We start from the raw sequence: 22,223 nt of genomic DNA, 5'->3' as shown, positions 1-22,223 counted from the left end.
GCTATATATATGTAATCTTTACTATAGTAAAATTCATGTATGTCTGTTCGTCTGTTTGTCTGTTTGTCTGTCTATCTGGATCCGAGTTGGAGGTTAGAAAATTGTATAAGATTTCCTAGTATAGAATTCAAACTTACTACTTACGGCCCGGTAAGCTTGCAACCTGACAACTGTACCAGCCAACAAGTTTGGGAACAAGCAGAATAATTTCACACGGAACGAAAAACCTCAAATTGAACCCTATGGCATTTTATTCTTTAACACTTCCTCTGTAGTGGTGGTCAACTGGAGGCAGCGTTCAAAGTTTTTCTTCGAGCAGCTTGTCAGAATTTTGGGAAGATAAATTTAGCCCAATTACGGGCAAAGCGAATGTTGCCTATATTTTTCTCTCTTTTACCGGTGGACCAATATTAAACATTTTGGATGCAATAAATCTGCTAACTTAACTCCAACTTGTCAAAGATTTATTAATAAATATGCATCGAAAAACCGAGAGATATCTCTACTAGTGAATATCTATTGCTTGCACTTGGCCTGCAATAATATTATAGCCTGTGTCCTTGTTTGCAATTTGTTATTATTTTTAAATTGTTTTTCTAAATTTGAACACATATTTTCATCTTATATCTATATTCAACAATGTTGCATAAAAACTCATTGCACTCACTGGTATGTTTGCTACAGTTTGCAGCCAAAACTAGCATTTTACATGGATAGAAGTTCAGTTATGAGCATCGATCCATTTTAAGTCGTGTTAAGATAGCCGCATGGTTGCTGTTAAATACCGTACAGGATGAAAATATTCGTTGGTCATAAAATTTCGCGATTTCGCGAACAGTCAATTCCGGGAATTATTAAATTCCATGAATAATTAGTTCTATTTTTAATCACAAGAGAGAATAACTACTGCATCAAATTGAAAACTAGTCGCTAGGCTAGTTTTTAATATAAATACTAAACGTAATTGAGTTCTAAAACATTTTTTAAAATCATTGCCTCAGCTTTGAGCTAACACCATTTCCAATGCATCACATTTATTTACAAAATTATTCAAGGTTGTCACAAAATATGCAGAATAGCGTCATCGCAAAAATAGCTGCTGGGCAGAAGTACTAAACGTAGCCAAGTTCCAAAACTTATTTAACATCATCGCCGAGCTTCGAGCTATATTGCTATCGCGTCAAACTTTACAAAATTATTCAAGGTTTTCACAAGTTATTCAGCATGGCTTCAGCATCGCAAAAAAGCTCTCTTAGTCTTTTTACATTAAAATTAACTCCATCAGTCTCTAATACCAAAGTTGAGGACGATCATGAATCTGATCTGGACATTATGGTATGTATTTGATTTGCAGAGCAGATACGTTTCTCCAAAATCAACTGCATTAGTTAATTCTTTTGTTTAAAAACTGATCGCTTTCATTAAATACTTCAGCTATTGTTTTGGTACTTCCTTAACACTCGATAATAGTTTTTCTGTTCTTTGTTTACTGCAGATTGAGAATGAAACAACCTACTCCGATTACGAAAACTAGAGACAAGTAGTAATATTCATCAAGGGAGGAATATTGGCAGAGAAGCAACCAGTCAACCGACAACAACTCTTTGATATCGCTGCAGCAAACATGATTAATTTATATACAGTGTATTTGATTTCATGTATAGATATATTATAATTTATTACAAACTTGAGTGTAAAAATAAAATATTTCAAATACAAATAAAATTTTACAAACGATGGAGTAAATATAAACAGTTTAGTCCATATGGCGGTTGTCTAGCAATAAGATTAAACTGGTACTCTTGATATGTGAATACTAGCGTTTAAGGGTGCTCTTTGACTAGTTATTTTGGTAATAGCAGTTCTGTCGCTGTCACTGTCTTGGGTAAATGTTGAAAGCGATTTTCTTGCTACTACATGGCTGGTAAGGAAGTTATCATCAGAACTCTCCTCGTGGCTTACTATCGCAAAGTTCTGCCGGTTAGCCAAAGATTTGTGCTCGTAAAGGCGTTTTTGTTCCTTTTTTAAAAACAGATATATTCTCCTCGTAAGTAGCTGCGGTCAATTCAACCTCAATTTCCAGACCTCCCTGAATGATTGTTGATCTTCTAAGAATGACATCTACCACCCTTGCAATCATAATTGTTCTCCGGTGTATGATGAAAAATCTCTCTCTCACATTAAAACAAATAATGAAGCGGTATTCATGGAAAAAATAAGTATTGCGTTTCATCGAAGAACCAAAGTAAAATTCAACTAATTTAGTAAATGTGAAAAACTCATTACTTACCACAAGTTGTTGGCTTATCAAAGGCCTCCAAAGTGATGAATATTCGTGAAAACCTCTGGACGCAGCAAAAATTGTTTACCGTAGCTTGGCATGATTGCTTCGCAGTTGTAAGCCAAATATAAACCAGAACACGCGGTGTGCGCATGCATAAGAATAACTATATTACTAGTCGCAATAGAGTTAACTTTTCCTAGAGAGTGACAGTTTTCAGCCGCAAATAAATTCATCCGCGAATATGCATGGAAAGACAATTTTCGCGAAATATAACTCCGCGAATAAATTCATCCTGTACGGTAACATGCTATAAATCTGCATATTTATAAGTTATAGATTGATAATCTATCAAATGATACACGTATATATTCATGAATTTTATGAAGTGACAAAAACAAACCATAATGATATTACATGCAGAAACAAGAATTACTGTTTTCAAAACCAAAATATTTGCACCGTCTGCTTGGATGGCTGCATTCTGATTGTTGCTTTGGCCTAAAACTAGTCATTTATTTACCATCGTAAATGTAAACTATTGTCATACACGCACTTCAAAGTATCAAGACTGCGTTTAACAAGAAAGTACTATTAGCTTGAGACAGTTTGTAATTTTTTCTATGGTGTTGCTTTCAAAGTTTTAACAAAAAACCGTCAAAAAGCTTTATAATTTGACGAGAGAATTGATTGTTATTTATGTAACGATTCACTACAAATATGGTTTTGCAGACACTTTTCTACTGATCTTTAGAGATAGCATGAGTTCATCACAATCAAAATATGTCCAAGTGACAGTCAAATAGAGGTAGCTTTCAAATAGAAGGTGGTGGTCTATTAGAGGCTTTATACGGAATTAATCATCTGCACTTAAGCAGCATGCATTCAGAATCTCTTATGACCCACAAGACTGCCACTACTAAAAATAATATGTAAAGATGTACTTTCTTGATTAATACAAGTATCTATGCAAAACTATTTAAATTGGCTCTACATGTAGTTTGTAGTTTATTTTTGTGTTTTCTTTGGTAGGATTGACTATCTTTCTTTCAGATATAAGAGTTTTTAAAAGCTGACTCACAGTGAATTGTGTTCAATTTAAATTGTTACAGCTTGTTTGCAATTTCTTGCTTCCTCAAACTTTATTTTAATGAGGATAACATAAAATTCTTAAAAATGCTTTAGCAATACTTGACAAAGTAGTCTTTTACATAAGATATGAATTTGTATAATAGAAGAAGGTTTAAATTCCCACAGCTTCCAAGTAATATCGGGATGCTTCATATAGAGGGAATTTTCTCCTTTCAGTCAAGCAAAACTCATACTCTCACTTTAGTTGGGTTATGATCTGCAACAGATAAGTAATGTTTTCAGGCCCTCTAATTCACTATATATTAAGGTATATTCATGTATTTATATATATAAATATATACATTGTATATATATATATTCACACTGTATATATACATATATATATTTACATTGTATATATATATATATATATACAACAATTACTATAGATATATATATATATACATTGTATATATATACAGGTATATAGCTGTGCAACAGCGTGTGCCAAGCTGTCCTCAGACAGCTTTGCACACATCTCTTATTATAATAAGAAACTTCAAGAAGTTAATAACTTCAGTTACACAATATCATTGAGTAAAAATTTAGCCAATGGCAACTAAATTTAAAAACTATTGCGCACTTTTTGCGCAGAAACCTTTTTATTACCCATGCAAAACAGAGCGTTCAGCTAGTACAGTCATGAAACTCTTATTTAACACAGTCACCAAAATATATTTATACTCTGCATAGTTTTAGATAAAACCACATACAGTCGCAATATCAGTAATCGCAGTTTATTGTCTGCAATCCACGGCCTGGACAGTTCACACCACCGCCAGATAGATCTGAACAGGTTCTTGTTCTACGTCTGACACCTTTACCACAAGTCAAAGAGCAGGATGACCAAGGGCTCCATTGGCTCCATTGAGCATAACCAGGTTCTGTATCAAAAAGAGGTTTTGATCGTACAATAGAACTTCACATAAATAGATTCAATACAATCTAACAATAAACTTGTAACCTCAGTTAAACAGAAAAAGTGATAAGACGGTACTTTTGAGAGTTTCGCCACAGTATGTTAAATTTTTATTAATCGGGTCCATATATATACTACGGTCTTACTATATGAACTATGTAATGTTGTTTGTTTCATTGTGTATGCAGTGTATTGCAAAAAAGCAAAATTAAGAGGCCATAATGTAGGTCAAGTAATTGCTGCCTCAACTGATGAAAGGTTACACTCTTATATTAAATACATTGCTTCGGATTCTCATGTGCAAGCCTTTTTAAGCCCGAGGTTCATTTCTTCAAGTAAAATATTTTCCAAAACTGAAGTTAAAAAAAAAATCTGCATCTTTAGTGGCTAAAATAATCCAATCTTTCACTCATTTAATGTTCTTATTGAGGATTGATAGAATGGAAGCAGAGAGTTACTTACAGAAAAGATTTAGTAAATATACTTACTGCATGTACACGACGGACAGCCATATTCATCTAGAGCAAAACCATTAGGGCATGGGTAGTTACAAGGATATTGTGGGCAATATCTAGGTCCTGTAACAGGCAAACAACTTGCAGTTTAACTCAAGGCATTGAATATGCATTGGAATAATATGTGCATAGTAGTAAGTATCACTAATCACCTTTCCTTTTAAAGGTCTGCTTGTATCATTTTGTATGTAGAGCCGAAAATGTTGTTCATTTGTTATTTACAATGGATTTTGTATAAAAGTGGTTGGTGATATGACTGCTTTTGGGTTTTGTGTTTCATTTTTCTTTCCTATTTCTCACGGTGAAAGGCTCAAAAACTCATCTATGTTCATTTGTCAACTCTTGGTTTTAAGTCAAATATATTTTTGTAAAATCTGCTATGTAGTAACTTTACATCTATAACAATATACATACTTGAATAAAAAAATTATAGCTGAGCTGCCGAAATATGTACATATTAGTAAAATTACCAATTAAAAAACTGGAAGAAAATTCTGTCCGATTAGAAATAAAATAACTTACTGCATTGACACATTGGGTAGCCATGTTCATTTGGTACAGTATGTTACCATATAAACAGTAGCTATAACAGCCCGGTTTGCATCCTACCACACACAGTTTTGCTTGGTTAGTACACATGCCCCAGTAATCTGAGATGCATGCATACAAAACAAATATTAACTTAAATTACATTCAATATTAAATTATTATAGTTTGGTTACTGCTCCTCTTAGTATGCTAGTAGTCATGTGCACTGTGACAGGTTGTTATGTGTAATATTAGCAAGGTGACTTCACTGTCTACAATTACAGAATACTTGTGAAGGTACACTGAGATACAAGTACTGTGCCTCACTATAGTGGTTAACTGTTTCTTATCAGCACAACTGGTGATCGATCACAGTGCACCGGACTGACAGGGTATAAATTATGAGTTATGATTTATATGTGTATATAAATCATAACTCATATATATACATATATATATGAGTTATATAACTCATATATAACTCATTATAACTCATATATATGAGTTATATAACTCATATATAAGTATTTATATATATGAGTTATATATTCTCATAACTCATACATACACATGCATATACTTATATATCACTTTCTCTGCAAAGTTATATATATATATATATATATATCAATTTTCTGTGCAAAGACTTTTTTATTACCCGGGTAGTACTGCTAGATATATATATTGACATATATATATATATAAATATATATATATATTTCTCAAAGTTTGTCGTCGTATAATATACGACAACAAACTTTAGACTGTGTATGGCTCAGTGGTAAAACATCAGAATTTTAAACTTGGGGTTCCAATCTCCATGAGTTTAAATCCATCTGATCGTGGAATATAAATTTCAAGATTTTAATAGTTATAACTGGACACACATTCATACATATACACAAACTTTGAAAAATATATAAATAGATATAAGATATATAATGATTTCCCAGCAATGAGCAGGTAATAAAAAAAATTTTGCCTAGCTATTTTATCAAAATATACACCATTTACCATTCTAACCTTTAAATGAATATGTTTGTTTATTTTTGTGTGTGTTCGACCAATGCATGATTCAAATACCTAAAAGGTCGAGACAATAGTTAAAACAGATTGATGAGAATTTTGTTTTAATTTTTATGCTGCACACTTGTTCAAGATTTACAACAGTTTATAACCAGTAGCAGGTAATGTAATTGTAGGCTAAGTTTCTTTATTTAATGATTTTTAACTACTTAAACTAGTAACTAAAGCTAATATTCGACCTTTACTATAATAAAAGCCGTTTCCATCATTTTGTTCAGACAAGGTTCAACGTCACAAAAAATATTCCAACTTATACATTGGAATGCACTGATGTAAAACCACTAGTGCTATCACTAAACTATGCAGCTATCTTGCTACACATGGCAATAATTGTGCCTATAGTCATAACATTTAATGACCTATCATGGCACGTAAGACTGCTCGTAACCAATAGTATTTTTGCAGTTAACATATTTTAATCAATCACTTTTCACTGGAAACACATACAAATAACAACAAAATGGACACTTTGTCTGATGCGTATACGGTATAATATAGTAGTACAGTGGAGTATTATATATAGGTGTCGTAACAAACAGTCAAAGTTTCTAGGTATATGGCAGGTCTGGTAGAGCTTTCAAAAATAATGCATGTGCTGATCAGAGACAGATGAATGTTTAAGAAATGCTAAAGATTAATCTTGAGGAAGCACCTGTGATTAGTATTTATAAATATTTTAACCAGAAAATCTCGAAAAAATAATTTGTTTTTAAAACAATGAGATAAATAAAAAATAAAAACTTGGCATAAATTATATTCCAGGTTTATTTTATTAATTATTTCAAAAATTAAATTATAATGATATTAATAATATAATAAAATTATTTACTTTCTTTTTTATAATAAAATCAATTTAATAGTTTATAATAAAATAACAATTTGGAGTTATGTACTTTTATTATTGATAGCTGGTTAATGAAGTTGCTGTAGTATTATCAGGGCTGAGTCAACGCTTTTTAATACCTTTAGTTTTTTTTTCACAATATGCTTCGCCTGTAATAATGTTCTTTATTCCGCATGAAAATACACATTTTTAAGTTGCAACATTGCAGCATATGACACAGCTGCCGGCTGCCAAATGAACACAACGATTCGTTAACAAAAAGCATGACGATTGTAACCTTATAAAGGCTATATTATAGCTGTTACTGCTTACTGATATATAAAATCTCCCACATGTTTGAGTTACTAAAAGCAATCATTTAAATTTGCTTACGCATACAAACAAACAAACCAGGTTGAGACCAAGTGTTGATTTAAGTTTTTGATGTTTTTGTAGCAGCTAAGGAGAAAAAATTTCAGAATAATTTTTATTTATCGAGACTTTGATATCCGATATCATTTACATAATAGACACAATTCGAACAACAACAACCCTGAAAATAATGATTTTACTTTTCTAAGTACAATGTGAGTTTATGAGAGGGAAAGGCTGTCATGAATAATAGCTAAAAGAATGCGGCGTGTCAATGTGTTTCTTTATTGTACTGAGTATAAGAAATAAATAATTATTTGAATTATTAATGGCTTGTCAATTTTTTGGTTCATGTTATGCAACAGACATGTTTACTGAATAGCTAAATATAGACCGTTTAGAGACACGAGCTATTATTATCTATAACCTTTAATAATTTCAAGTGAATACATGGTAATTATATTAGATTTGCCAGCCAGTATTATATAATGCTGCAGAGTCTAGAACAACAATATACTATAATGTCCACATTGCTACAGCTTCCAGTCTTGTTTACCGATAATAGAGTTCAGTAATATTTCTGGTCAGTTCAGATCTTTTCTCTGACAGAATGCTCATAATTTGGGAACAGTGTTAAAACACATTGTAATATTATTGTCCTTGATAAGGTTTGCTGAAAAAACAATTCAAGTTTTAGTAAGCTCTTTGGACAAGAAAGTTTTTAACATTTCAATAAGTCAAAAGCAAGTATCATCTTTAATTAAACTTTGATTATTTTTGTGGTACTTTTGATTAAAATAGAACTGAAAATATTTAATTTAATTAAAATAGACATATAAATTGTTTTCTAGCAATTTTTTTAAAAATGAGATTTAATCAACACTTAATTTTCATTACATTTCCAAAGAAGTTATGCTTATAGCAAAGCTTGATATGTAACGTCTGGTTCACACAAAACTAATTTAATACCAGTCTTTGAGAAAATTAGTTGCAGCTCAGGTTTGAAAAATTTATATTAGCAGATTTTAATAATTAATAAGTTTAATTTTGGAATTAGCTAATAAGACTTAAGTCAAAGAGAAAATAGTAGCAATGAACTCAGTACAAACAGCCCGTTGTAACAAAAAACTAAATAAAAGCAGCCAACCGTAACAAGCATTTTGATACAGACAGCCAATCATAACAAAGAACTCAGTAAAAGCAACCAATCATAGCTAACAACTAGTGTTTGATAAATTCTTCCAAGAATCTTGAATTATGAGCAGTTGGAACAGTGAAGAAGAATGTCGTATAAAGATGTGATGAACAACTAGTCTGTATTGATAGCCAATACTGCAGGTTGATTGAGCTATGAGAGTTCAGATGTCTAGTGGGTATCATGAGCATAGTCTGTGCTACTCATGGTTTAATGCTACACGAGGGAGCAATCGTAAATCTCTGGTAGAAGGCAGAATTCAATATTTCAATTAGGTATAGTATTTATAAGTTTTATTGTAATATTCTAATGCTATCATTACAAATTATCACCCCGGTAGTCCAGTGTGATGTGAGAGATTCTCAGGGGTAACTATAAAACACAGAAGATAACTACCGATTCGCACAGCTATTCTGTAGGCTTGGAAAGAGGTGCAGGTGTTGTGTATAGTACCTAACAGGATTGTCATGAGTTCAAATCTCGTTGAAAGCGATATTTTATCCATGGCATCAGATGAACAAACAACTATTATTTTAGCAAAAACTCCAAACATATAGAATCGCTGGCTAACTTAAAAGCGTTATTTATATAACTAAACAAGAAGCTCCTAGCACTAACCTAAGAGTGACAATTGGACAACAGTGCCGACATGTTCACTGACACTGTCAGAAACATAGCATTTTAATATTATAAATATAGATGAACCAATTAGACCAAATTTCATAAAATACTCACCGAATGGATCTACACAGGGACAGCCTTTCAACGGACAACCTCTACCATCTCTCTGTGGTCCCAATTCACCGCAAAACATGGTATCGCAATCAAAGACGTACTCACAGAGAATTGGAGTTATAGTAGCTAAAATGTACGTACTACCTGTGTAGCTACATCACAGTGTATGCTGAACATACAGACGTTTGTATGAAAATGTTGCAAGTACTTCTGAAAGACACGTAACAGAAACAAACACTTTATGTACAACAACAGCTATTATTTAATTAATTTTATAAAAAGGGTCTGGTAGAAGAAAAATGAGATAAATGTAACATTATTTTTAAACTTGGAGTATTAGGAACCTTTCAGGCTAAATTTAAAAAAAGTTGTTGAATCAGCAATACCAATAAAAAAGATTTTTTATAAAATAAGACAATTGAAAATTATATTTTTTCTATTTGTAAATTGCTAATAAAATCAAACTTTATCAGCTTTTAAATTCAATGCATTTTATTGTAGATATTTTTAGGTTGATTTAAGGTTTAATAAAACTTTTAAGGATAATATAGTCATTTCTTAGTTTAAGTAGCAGTTGCTCTAAAAATGTTGGTACATACTGTAGCTACTCACTAAATGGCTTTTATGAACCTGCACCAGTAGGCATCATGAAAAATCAGAAGCAATATAGAAAAAACAATTTGTAAATATTAGTTTTTGTATAACTGAAAATTCATGACAAATTTTTAAGGAAATCGAATGCGAAACGTGTCTACACTTACTTGCAGCAGCGCAACTGATTACAACAGCAAGTGACAGAAGTAGTGTGAATCTTCTCATTTTGCCTTTGTTTTCACAATGAAACCTGACACTCAACGTATTTTCCTTTTATACGCTTTGCGCTCGTCACTTCGCAATAGTTGTTGCTATGGCAACGAGAAAAATAATGAGCCTTACAACTAACATCATGCTAGGTGCATCATTGTTTGTATCAACTTTGAAATGTACATTAGCATCTATTCATTAAATAGTGTTTTCATTATAATATGCAGAATGTATTCCATGTACTGTAGACAAACGTTATTTTATGATATTATTTACTGTACTTTAGTTGCAAACAATAAATTATATACTATGGAATTAATGTCTGGCTCATTTCTCGCAAGTACTTAATACAATAATACTTTTTGAATAATATCAATTCTTTTTAATTTGTGCAAATTATTTGAAAACTAAAATCACTTTATAACTTTTATAAAGAATCTTGCACTGTTTTTACTCTAAACTTTTATCAGTTTGTATTTTGTCTTTTTGATATTGATAGTAATAAATATAAATAGTTGGTTTAAGCTTTAGTTCAGTAGACCAATTTATAAGTCTCTTCAAAAATTCCAAGTTCACTAATTCATAGAGGTATGTCAGCAGTAATAAACTCTATGCATCTAAAATATATGCTTTTCTGAATGTGAAAAATTGTATGGAGCTAGGATTTTTAACCTGAATAACTTGTTTTTAATTTCGGTATTTTTGTCACTCCATTTTTTTATAAAGACAAGCTTTTTCAGAGCTATAGCTGTGAACCTTGTATGGTTTAAACTATGAAACAAGCAAACCCCCGTTTTAAAGCTCCTGAAAAAAGTTAACTCAGCCAAAGCAACCGGATTTGACAACATTCCATCAAAACCAGTTAATCATGCGGCAGAAGCTATTGCTCCTGTAATATCTGAGATTTTAAACTCCAGCTTAACAACTTCTCAAGTTTCAAGTCAAAGGAAAATAGCTAAATTAAAACCCTTTTAAAATAAGTTCAATTAAAATTTGCTCTAGTTATAGGCCCATTAAGTAAATAAGATGATTGAAAAAGCTGTAAATAAATAGATTATGGAGTACTTTGAGAGTAATTTACTGCTTAACGATAGGCAATATGGTTTTAGGAGAAAGGGCAGCACCAAAGAGGCACTAATTAAATCGACTAAAAATGTTTTAAATTTCTTAAACCGTGGTAAATGTGTTTTTGGCATCTTTCTAGATTTCAGTAAAGCCTTTGACACAATAGATTATATCATGTTGTACACAAAACTCTACAATCTTAATTTTGACATCACCGCAATTAACTGGATCAAAAGAGATATCTAACCGAACGTAAACAACACAATATTATTGGTAACGCTTTATCTTCCATACTAAATGTAACATGTGGTATACCGCAAGGTTCCATTCTTAGTCCAACTCTTTTTTTAATGTACATAAACGGTTTAACACACGTCACCAACCTTTTCAAACCTTCAGTCTATGCAGATGACAGTAATCTCTTTTTCCAATTCTCTAACATCAACGACCACATAGATTGTTTGAATAACGAACTTAACAAAGGCAGTTAGTTGTGTATGAATGTTATATCTTTACACACATTAATAGCAAACAAGTTAGTTGTGTATGAATGTTATATCTTTACACACATTAATAGCAAACAAGTTAGTTGTGTATGAATGTTATATCTTTACAGACATTAATAGCAAACAAGTTAGTTGTGTATGAATGTTATATCTTTACACACATTAATAGCAAACAAGTTAGTTGTGTATGAATGTTATATCTTTACAGACATTAATAGCAAACAAGTTAGTTGTGTATGAATGTTATATCTTTACAGACATTAATAGCAAACAAGTTAGTTGTGTATGAATGTTATATATTTACATACATTAATAGTAAACAAGTTAGTTGTGTATGAGTGTTATATCTTTATAAACAATAATAGCAAACAAGTTAGCTGCATGTGAATGTTATATCTTTACAGACATTAATAGCAAACAAGTTAGTTGTGTATGAATGTTATATATTTACAGACATTAATAGCAAACAAGTTAGTTGTGTGTGAATGTTATATCTTTACAGACATTAATAGTAAACAAGTTAGTTGTGTGTGAATGTTATATCTTTACAGACATTAATAGCAAACAAGTTAGTTGTGTATGAATGTTATATCTTTACATACATTATTAGCAAACAAATTAGTTGTGTATGAATGTTATATCTTTACAGGCATTAATAGCAAACAAATTAGTTGTGTATGAATCTTATATATTTACAGACATTAATAGTAAACAAGTTGGTTGTGTGTGAATGTTATATCTTTACAGACATTAATAGCAAACAAGTTAGTTGTGTATGAATGTTATATCTTTACAGGCATTAATAGCAAACAAGATAGTTGTGTGTGAATATTATATCTTTACAGACATTAATAGCAAACAAGTCAGTTGTGTATGAATGTTATATCTTTACATACATTAATAGCAAACAAGTTAGTTGTGTATGAATGTTATATATTTACAGACATTAATAGCAAACAAGTTAGTTGTGTGTGAATGTTATATATTTACAGACATTAATAGCAAACAAGTTAGTTGTGTGTGAATGTTATATCTTTATAAACAATAATAGCAAACAAGTTAGCTGCATGTGAATGTTATATCTTTACAGACATTAATAGCAAACAAGTTAGTTGTGTATGAATGTTATATATTTACAGACATTAATAGCAAACAAGTTAGTTGTGTGTGAATGTTATATCTTTACAGACATTAATAGTAAACAAGTTAGTAGTGTATGAATGTTATATCTTTACAGGCATTAATAGCAAACAAGTTAGTTGTGTATGAATATTATATCTTTACATACATTAATAGTAAACAAGTTAGTTGTGTGTGAATGTTATATCTTTACAGACATTAATAGCAAACAAGTTAGTTGTGTATGAATGTTATATCTTTACATACATTAATAGCAAACAAATTAGTTGTGTATGAATGTTATATCTTTACAGGCATTAATAGCAAACAAATTAGTTGTGTATGAATCTTATATATTTACAGACATTAATAGTAAACAAGTTGGTTGTGTGTGAATGTTATATCTTTACAGACATTAATAGCAAACAAGTTAGTTGTGTATGAATGTTATATCTTTACAGACATTAATAGTAAACAAGTTAGTTGCGTATGAATGTTATATCTTTACAGATATTAATAGCAAACAAGTTAGTTGTGTGTGAATATTATATCTTTACAGACATTAATAGCAAACAAGTTAGTTGTGTATGAATGTTATATCTTTACAGACATTAATAGTAAACAAGTTAGTTGCGTATGAATGTTATATCTTTACAGATATTAATAGCAAACAAGTTAGTTGTGTGTGAACATTATATCTTTACAGACATTAATAGCAAACAAGTTAGTTGTGTATGAATGTTATATCTTTACAGGCATTAATAGCAAACAAGTTAGTTGTGTGTGAATATTATATCTTTACAGACATTAATAGCAAACAAGTTAGTTGTGTATGAATGTTATATCTTTACAGACGTTAATAGTAAACAAGTTAGTTGTGTGTGAATATTATATCTTTACAGACATTAATAGCAAACAAGTTAGTTGTGTATGAATGTTATATCTTTACAGGCATTAATAGCCAACAAGTTAGTTGTGTGTGAATATTATATCTTTACAGACATTAATAGCAAACAAGTTAGTTGTGTATGAATGTTATATCTTTACAGACATTAATAGCAAACAAGTTAGTTGTGTGTGAATATTATATCTTTACAGACATTAATAGCAAACAAGTCAGTTGTGTATGAATGTTATATCTTTACATACATTAATAGTAAACAAGTAAGTTGTGTATTAATATTATATCTTTACAGACATTAATAGCAAACAAGTAAGTTGTGTATGAATGTTATATCTTTACAGACATTAATAGCAAACAAGTTAGTTGTGTATGAATGTTATATATTTACATACATTAATAGCAAACAAGTTAGTTGTGTATGAATGTTATATATTTACAGACATTAATAGCAAGCAAGTTAGTTGTGTATGAATGTTATATCTTTACAGACATTAATAGTAAACAAGTTAGTAGTGTATGAATGTTATATCTTTACAGACATTAATAGTAAACAAGTTAGTTGTGTATGAATGTTATATCTTTACAGACATTAATAGCAAACAAGTTAGTTGTGTATGAATGTTATATCTTTACAGGCATTAATAGCAAACAAGTTAGTTGTATATGAATGTTATATATTTACAGACATTAATAGTAAACAAGTTAGTTGTGTGTGAATGTTATATCTTTACATACATTAATAGTAAACAAGTTGGTTGTGTGTGAATTTTATATCTTTACAGACATTAATAGCAAACAAGTTAGTTGTGTATGAATGTTATATCTTTACAGACATTAATAGCAAACAAGTTAGTTGTGTATGAATCTTATATATTTACAGGCATTAATAGTAAACAAGTTAGTTGTGTATGAATGTTATATCTTTACAGACATTAATAGCAAACAAGTTAGTTGTGTATGAATGTTATATCTTTACAGACATTAATAGCAAACAAGTTAGTTGTGTATGAATGTTATATCTTTACAGACATTAATAGCAAACAAGTTAGTTGTGTATGAATGTTATATATTTACAGACATTAATAGCAAACAAGTTAGTTGTGTATGAATGTTATATCTTTACAGACATTAATAGTAAACAAGTTAGTTGTGTATGAATGTTATATCTTTACAGACATTAATAGCAAACAAGTTAGTTGTGTGTGAATGTTATATATTTACAGACATTAATAGTAAACAAGTTGGTTGTGTATGAATGTTATATCTTTACAGACATTAATAGCAAACAAGTTCGTTGTGTATGAATGTTATATCTTTACAGACATTAATAGCAAACAAGTTAGTTGTGTGTGAATATTATATCTTTACAGACATTAATAGCAAACAAGTCAGTTGTTTATGAATGTTATATCTTTACATACATTAATAGTAAACAAGTAAGTTGTGTATTAATATTATATCTTTACAGACATTAATAGCAAACAAGTAAGTTGTGTATGAATGTTATATCTTTACAGACATTAATAGCAAACAAGTTAGTTGTGTATGAATGTTATATATTTACATACATTAATAGCAAACAAGTTAGTTGTGTATGAATGTTATATATTTACAGACATTAATAGCAAACAAGTTCGTTGTGTATGAATGTTATATCTTTACAGACATTAATAGTAAACAAGTTAGTAGTGTATGAATGTTATATCTTTACAGACATTAATAGTAAACAAGTTAGTTGTGTATGAATGTTATATCTTTACAGACATTAATAGCAAACAAGTTAGTTGTGTATGAATGTTATATCTTTACAGGCATTAATAGCAAACAAGTTAGTTGTATATGAATGTTATATATTTACAGACATTAATAGCAAACAAGTTAGTTGTGTGTGAATGTTATATCTTTATAGACATTAATAGCAAACAAGTTAGTTGTGTATGAATGTTATATCTTTACAGACATTAATAGTAAACAAGTTAGTTGTGTATGAATGTTATATCTTTACATACATTAATAGTAAACAAGTTGGTTGTGTATGAATGTTATATCTTTACAGACATTAATAGCAAACAAGTTAGTTGTGTATGAATGTTATATCTTTACAGACATTAATAGCAAACAAGTTAGTTGTGTATGAATGTTATATCTTTACAGGCATTAATAGCAAACAAGTTAGTTGTATATGAATGTTATATATTTACAGACATTAATAGCAAACAAGTTAGTTGTGTGTGAATGTTATATCTTTATAGACATTAATAGCAAACAAGTTAGTTGTGTATGAATGTTATATCTTTACAGACATTAATAGTAAACAAGTTAGTTGTGTATGAATGTTATATCTTTACAGACATTAATAGTAAACAAGTTAGTTGTGTATGAATTTTATATCTTTACATACATTAATAGCAAACAAGTTAGTTGTATATGAATGTTATATCTTTACAGACATTAATAGCAAACAAGTTAGTTGTGTATGAATGTTATATCTTTACAGGCATTAATAGCAAACAAGTTAGTTGTATATGAATGTTATTTATTTACAGACATTAATAGCAAACAAGTTAGTTGTGTGTGAATGTTATATCTTTATAGACATTAATAGCAAACAAGTTAGTTGTGTATGATTGTTATATCTTTACAGACATTAATAGTAAACAAGTTAGTTGTGTATGAATGTTATATCTTTACAGGCATTAATAGCAAACAAGTTAGTTGTGTGTGAATATTATATCTTTACAGACATTAATAGCAAACAAGTCAGTTGTGTATGAATGTTATATCTTTACAAACATTAATAGCAAACAAATTAGTTGTGTATGAATGTTATATCTTTACAGGCATTAATAGCAAACAAATTAGTTGTGTATGAATGTTATATCTTTACATACATTAATAGTAAACAAGTTGGTTGTGTGTGAATGTTATATCTTTACAGACATTAATAGCAAACAAATTAGTTGTGTATGAATATTATATCTTTACAGACATTAATAGCAAACAAGTTAGTTGTGTATGAATCTTATATATTTACAGACATTAATAGTAAACAAGTTAGTTGTGTGTGAATGTTATATCTTTACAGACATTAATAGTAAACAAGTCAGTTGTGTATGAATGTTATATCTTTACAGACATTAATAGCAAACAAGTTAGTTGTGTATGAATGTTATATCTTTACATACATTAATAGCAAACAAGTTAGTTGTGTGTGAATGTTATATCTTTACATACATTAATAGTAAACAAGTTGGTTGTGTATGAATGTTATATCTTTACAGGCATTAATAGCAAACAAGTTGGTTGTGTGTGAATATTATATCTTTACAGACATTAATAGTAAACAAGTTAGTTGTGTATGAATGTTATATCTTTACAGGCATTAATAGCAAACAAGTTAGTTGTGTGTGAATGTTATATCTTTACATACATTAATAGTAAACAAGTTGGTTGTGTATGAATGTTATATCTTTACAGGCATTAATAGCAAACAAGTTAGTTGTGTGTGAATATTATATCTTTACAGACATTAATAGCAAACAAGTTAGTTGTGTATGAATATTATATCTTTACAGACATTAATAGCAAACAAGTTAGTTGTGTGTGAATGTTATATCTTTACATAAATTAATAGTAAACAAGTTGGTTGTGTATGAATGTTATATCTTTACAGGCATTAATAGCAAACAAGTTAGTTGTGTGTGAATATTATATCTTTACAGACATTAATAGTAAACAAGTTAGTTGTGTATGAATGTTATATCTTTACAGGCATTAATAGCAAACAAGTTAGTTGTGTGTGAATGTTATATATTTACAGACATTAATAGCAAACAAGTCAGTTGTGTATGAATGTTATATCTTTACATACATTAATAGCAAACAAGTCAGTTGTGTATGAATGTTATATCTTTACATACATTAATAGCAAACAAATTAGTTGTGTATGAATGTTATATCTTTACAGGCATTAATAGCAAACAAATTAGTTGTGTATGAATCTTGTATATTTACAGACATTAATAGTAAACAAGTTGGTTGTGTGTGAATGTTATATCTTTACAGACATTAATAGCAAACAAGTCAGTTGTGTATGAATGTTATATCTTTACATACATTAATAGCAAACAAATTAGTTGTGTATGAATGTTATATCTTTACAGGCATTAATAGCAAACAAATTAGTTGTGTATGAATCTTATATATTTACAGACATTAATAGTAAACAAGTTAGTTGTGTATGAATGTTATATCTTTACAGATATTAAAAGCAAACAAGTTAGTTGTGTGTGAATATTATATCTTTACAGACATTAATAGCAAACAAGTTAGTTGTGTATGAATGTTATATCTTTACAGATATTAATAGCAAACAAGTTAGTTGTGTGTGAATATTATATCTTTACAGACATTAATAGCAAACAAGTTAGTTGTGTATGAATGTTATATCTTTACGGACATTAATAGTAAACAAGTTAGTTGCGTATGAATGTTATATCTTTACAGATATTAATAGCAAACAAGTTAGTTGTGTGTGAATATTATAACTTTACAGACATTAATAGCAAACAAGTTAGTTGTGTATGAATGTTATATCTTTACAGACATTAATAGTAAACAAGTTAGTTGCGTATGAATGTTATATCTTTACAGATATTAATAGCAAACAAGTTAGTTGTGTGTGAACATTATATCTTTACAGACATTAATAGCAAACAAGTTAGTTGTGTATGAATGTTATATCTTTACAGGCATTAATAGCAAACAAGTTAGTTGTGTGTGAATATTATATCTTTACAGACATTAATAGCAAACAAGTTAGTTGTGTATGAATGTTATATCTTTACAGACGTTAATAGTAAACAAGTTAGTTGTGTGTGAATATTATATCTTTACAGACATTAATAGCAAACAAGTTAGTTGTGTATGAATGTTATATCTTTACAGGCATTAATAGCCAACAAGTTAGTTGTGTGTGAATATTATATATTTACAGACATTAATAGCAAACAAGTTAGTTGTGTATGAATGTTATATCTTTACAGACATTAATAGCAAACAAGTTAGTTGTGTGTGAATATTATATCTTTACAGACATTAATAGCAAACAAGTCAGTTGTGTATGAATGTTATATCTTTACATACATTAATAGTAAACAAGTAAGTTGTGTATTAATATTATATCTTTACAGACATTAATAGCAAACAAGTAAGTTGTGTATGAATGTTATATCTTTACAGACATTAATAGCAAACAAGTTAGTTGTGTATGAATGTTATATATTTACATACATTAATAGCAAACAAGTTAGTTGTGTATGAATGTTATATATTTACAGACATTAATAGCAAACAAGTTAGTTGTGTATGAATGTTATATCTTTACAGACATTAATAGTAAACAAGTTAGTAGTGTATGAATGTTATATCTTTACAGACATTAATAGTAAACAAGTTAGTTGTGTATGAATGTTATATCTTTACAGACATTAATAGCAAACAAGTTAGTTGTGTATGAATGTTATATCTTTACAGGCATTAATAGCAAACAAGTTAGTTGTATATGAATGTTATATATTTACAGACATTAATAGTAAACAAGTTAGTTGTGTGTGAATGTTATATCTTTACATACATTAATAGTAAACAAGTTGGTTGTGTGTGAATGTTATATCTTTACAGACATTAATAGCAAACAAGTTAGTTGTGTATGAATGTTATATCTTTACAGACATTAATAGCAAACAAGTTAGTTGTGTATGAATCTTATATATTTACAGGCATTAATAGTAAACAAGTTAGTTGTGTATGAATGTTATATCTTTACAGACATTAATAGCAAACAAGTTAGTTGTGTATGAATGTTATATCTTTACAGACATTAATAGCAAACAAGTTAGTTGTGTATGAATGTTATATCTTTACAGACATTAATAGCAAACAAGTTAGTTGTGTATGAATGTTATATATTTACAGACATTAATAGCAAACAAGTTAGTTGTGTATGAATGTTATATCTTTACAGACATTAATAGTAAACAAGTTAGTTGTGTATGAATGTTATATCTTTACAGACATTAATAGCAAACAAGTTAGTTGTGTGTGAATGTTATATATTTACAGACATTAATAGTAAACAAGTTGGTTGTGTATGAATGTTATATCTTTACAGACATTAATAGCAAACAAGTTAGTTGTGTATGAATGTTATATCTTTACAGACATTAATAGCAAACAAGTTAGTTGTGTGTGAATATTATATCTTTACAAACATTAATAGCAAACAAGTCAGTTGTGTATGAATGTTATATCTTTACATACATTAATAGTAAACAAGTAAGTTGTGTATTAATATTATATCTTTACAGACATTAATAGCAAACAAGTAAGTTGTGTATGAATGTTATATCTTTACAGACATTAATAGCAAACAAGTTAGTTGTGTATGAATGTTATATATTTACATACATTAATAGCAAACAAGTTAGTTGTGTATGAATGTTATATATTTACAGGCATTAATAGCAAACAAGTTAGTTGTGTATGAATGTTATATCTTTACAGACATTAATAGTAAACAAGTTAGTAGTGTATGAATGTTATATCTTTACAGACATTAATAGTAAACAAGTTAGTTGTGTATGAATGTTATATCTTTACAGACATTAATAGCAAACAAGTTAGTTGTGTATGAATGTTATATCTTTACAGGCATTAATAGCAAACAAGTTAGTTGTATATGAATGTTATATATTTACAGACATTAATAGCAAACAAGTTAGTTGTGTGTGAATGTTATATCTTTATAGACATTAATAGCAAACAAGTTAGTTGTGTATGAATGTTATATCTTTACAGACATTAATAGTAAACAAGTTAGTTGTGTGTGAATGTTATATCTTTACATACATTAATAGTAAACAAGTTGGTTGTGTATGAATGTTATATCTTTACAGGCATTAATAGCAAACAAGTTAGTTGTGTGTGAATATTATATCTTTACAGACATTAATAGCAAACAAGTTAGTTGTGTATGAATATTATATCTTTACAGACATTAATAGCAAACAAGTTAGTTGTGTGTGAATGTTATATCTTTACATAAATTAATAGTAAACAAGTTGGTTGTGTATGAATGTTATATCTTTACAGGCATTAATAGCAAACAAGTTAGTTGTGTGTGAATATTATATCTTTACAGACATTAATAGTAAACAAGTTAGTTGTGTATGAATGTTATATCTTTACAGGCATTAATAGCAAACAAGTTAGTTGTGTGTGAATGTTATATATTTACAGACATTAATAGCAAACAAGTCAGTTGTGTATGAATGTTATATCTTTACATACATTAATAGCAAACAAGTCAGTTGTGTATGAATGTTATATCTTTACATACATTAATAGCAAACAAATTAGTTGTGTATGAATGTTATATCTTTACAGGCATTAATAGCAAACAAATTAGTTGTGTATGAATCTTGTATATTTACAGACATTAATAGTAAACAAGTTGGTTGTGTGTGAATGTTATATCTTTACAGACATTAATAGCAAACAAGTCAGTTGGGTATGAATGTTATATCTTTACATACATTAATAGCAAACAAATTAGTTGTGTATGAATGTTATATCTTTACAGGCATTAATAGCAAACAAATTAGTTGTGTATGAATCTTATATATTTACAGACATTAATAGTAAACAAGTTAGTTGTGTATGAATGTTATATCTTTACAGATATTAAAAGCAAACAAGTTAGTTGTGTGTGAATATTATATCTTTACAGACATTAATAGCAAACAAGTTAGTTGTGTATGAATGTTATATCTTTACAGATATTAATAGCAAACAAGTTAGTTGTGTGTGAATATTATATCTTTACAGACATTAATAGCAAACAAGTTAGTTGTGTATGAATGTTATATCTTTACGGACATTAATAGTAAACAAGTTAGTTGCGTATGAATGTTATATCTTTACAGATATTAATAGCAAACAAGTTAGTTGTGTGTGAATATTATAACTTTACAGACATTAATAGCAAACAAGTTAGTTGTGTATGAATGTTATATCTTTACAGACATTAATAGTAAACAAGTTAGTTGCGTATGAATGTTATATCTTTACAGATATTAATAGCAAACAAGTTAGTTGTGTGTGAACATTATATCTTTACAGACATTAATAGCAAACAAGTTAGTTGTGTATGAATGTTATATCTTTACAGGCATTAATAG

This window comes from Watersipora subatra, chromosome 4 (assembly GCF_963576615.1).
Source record: "Watersipora subatra chromosome 4, tzWatSuba1.1, whole genome shotgun sequence".
Taxonomy (NCBI): domain Eukaryota; kingdom Metazoa; phylum Bryozoa; class Gymnolaemata; order Cheilostomatida; family Watersiporidae; genus Watersipora; species Watersipora subatra.
This window is presented reverse-complemented; position numbering follows the sequence as displayed.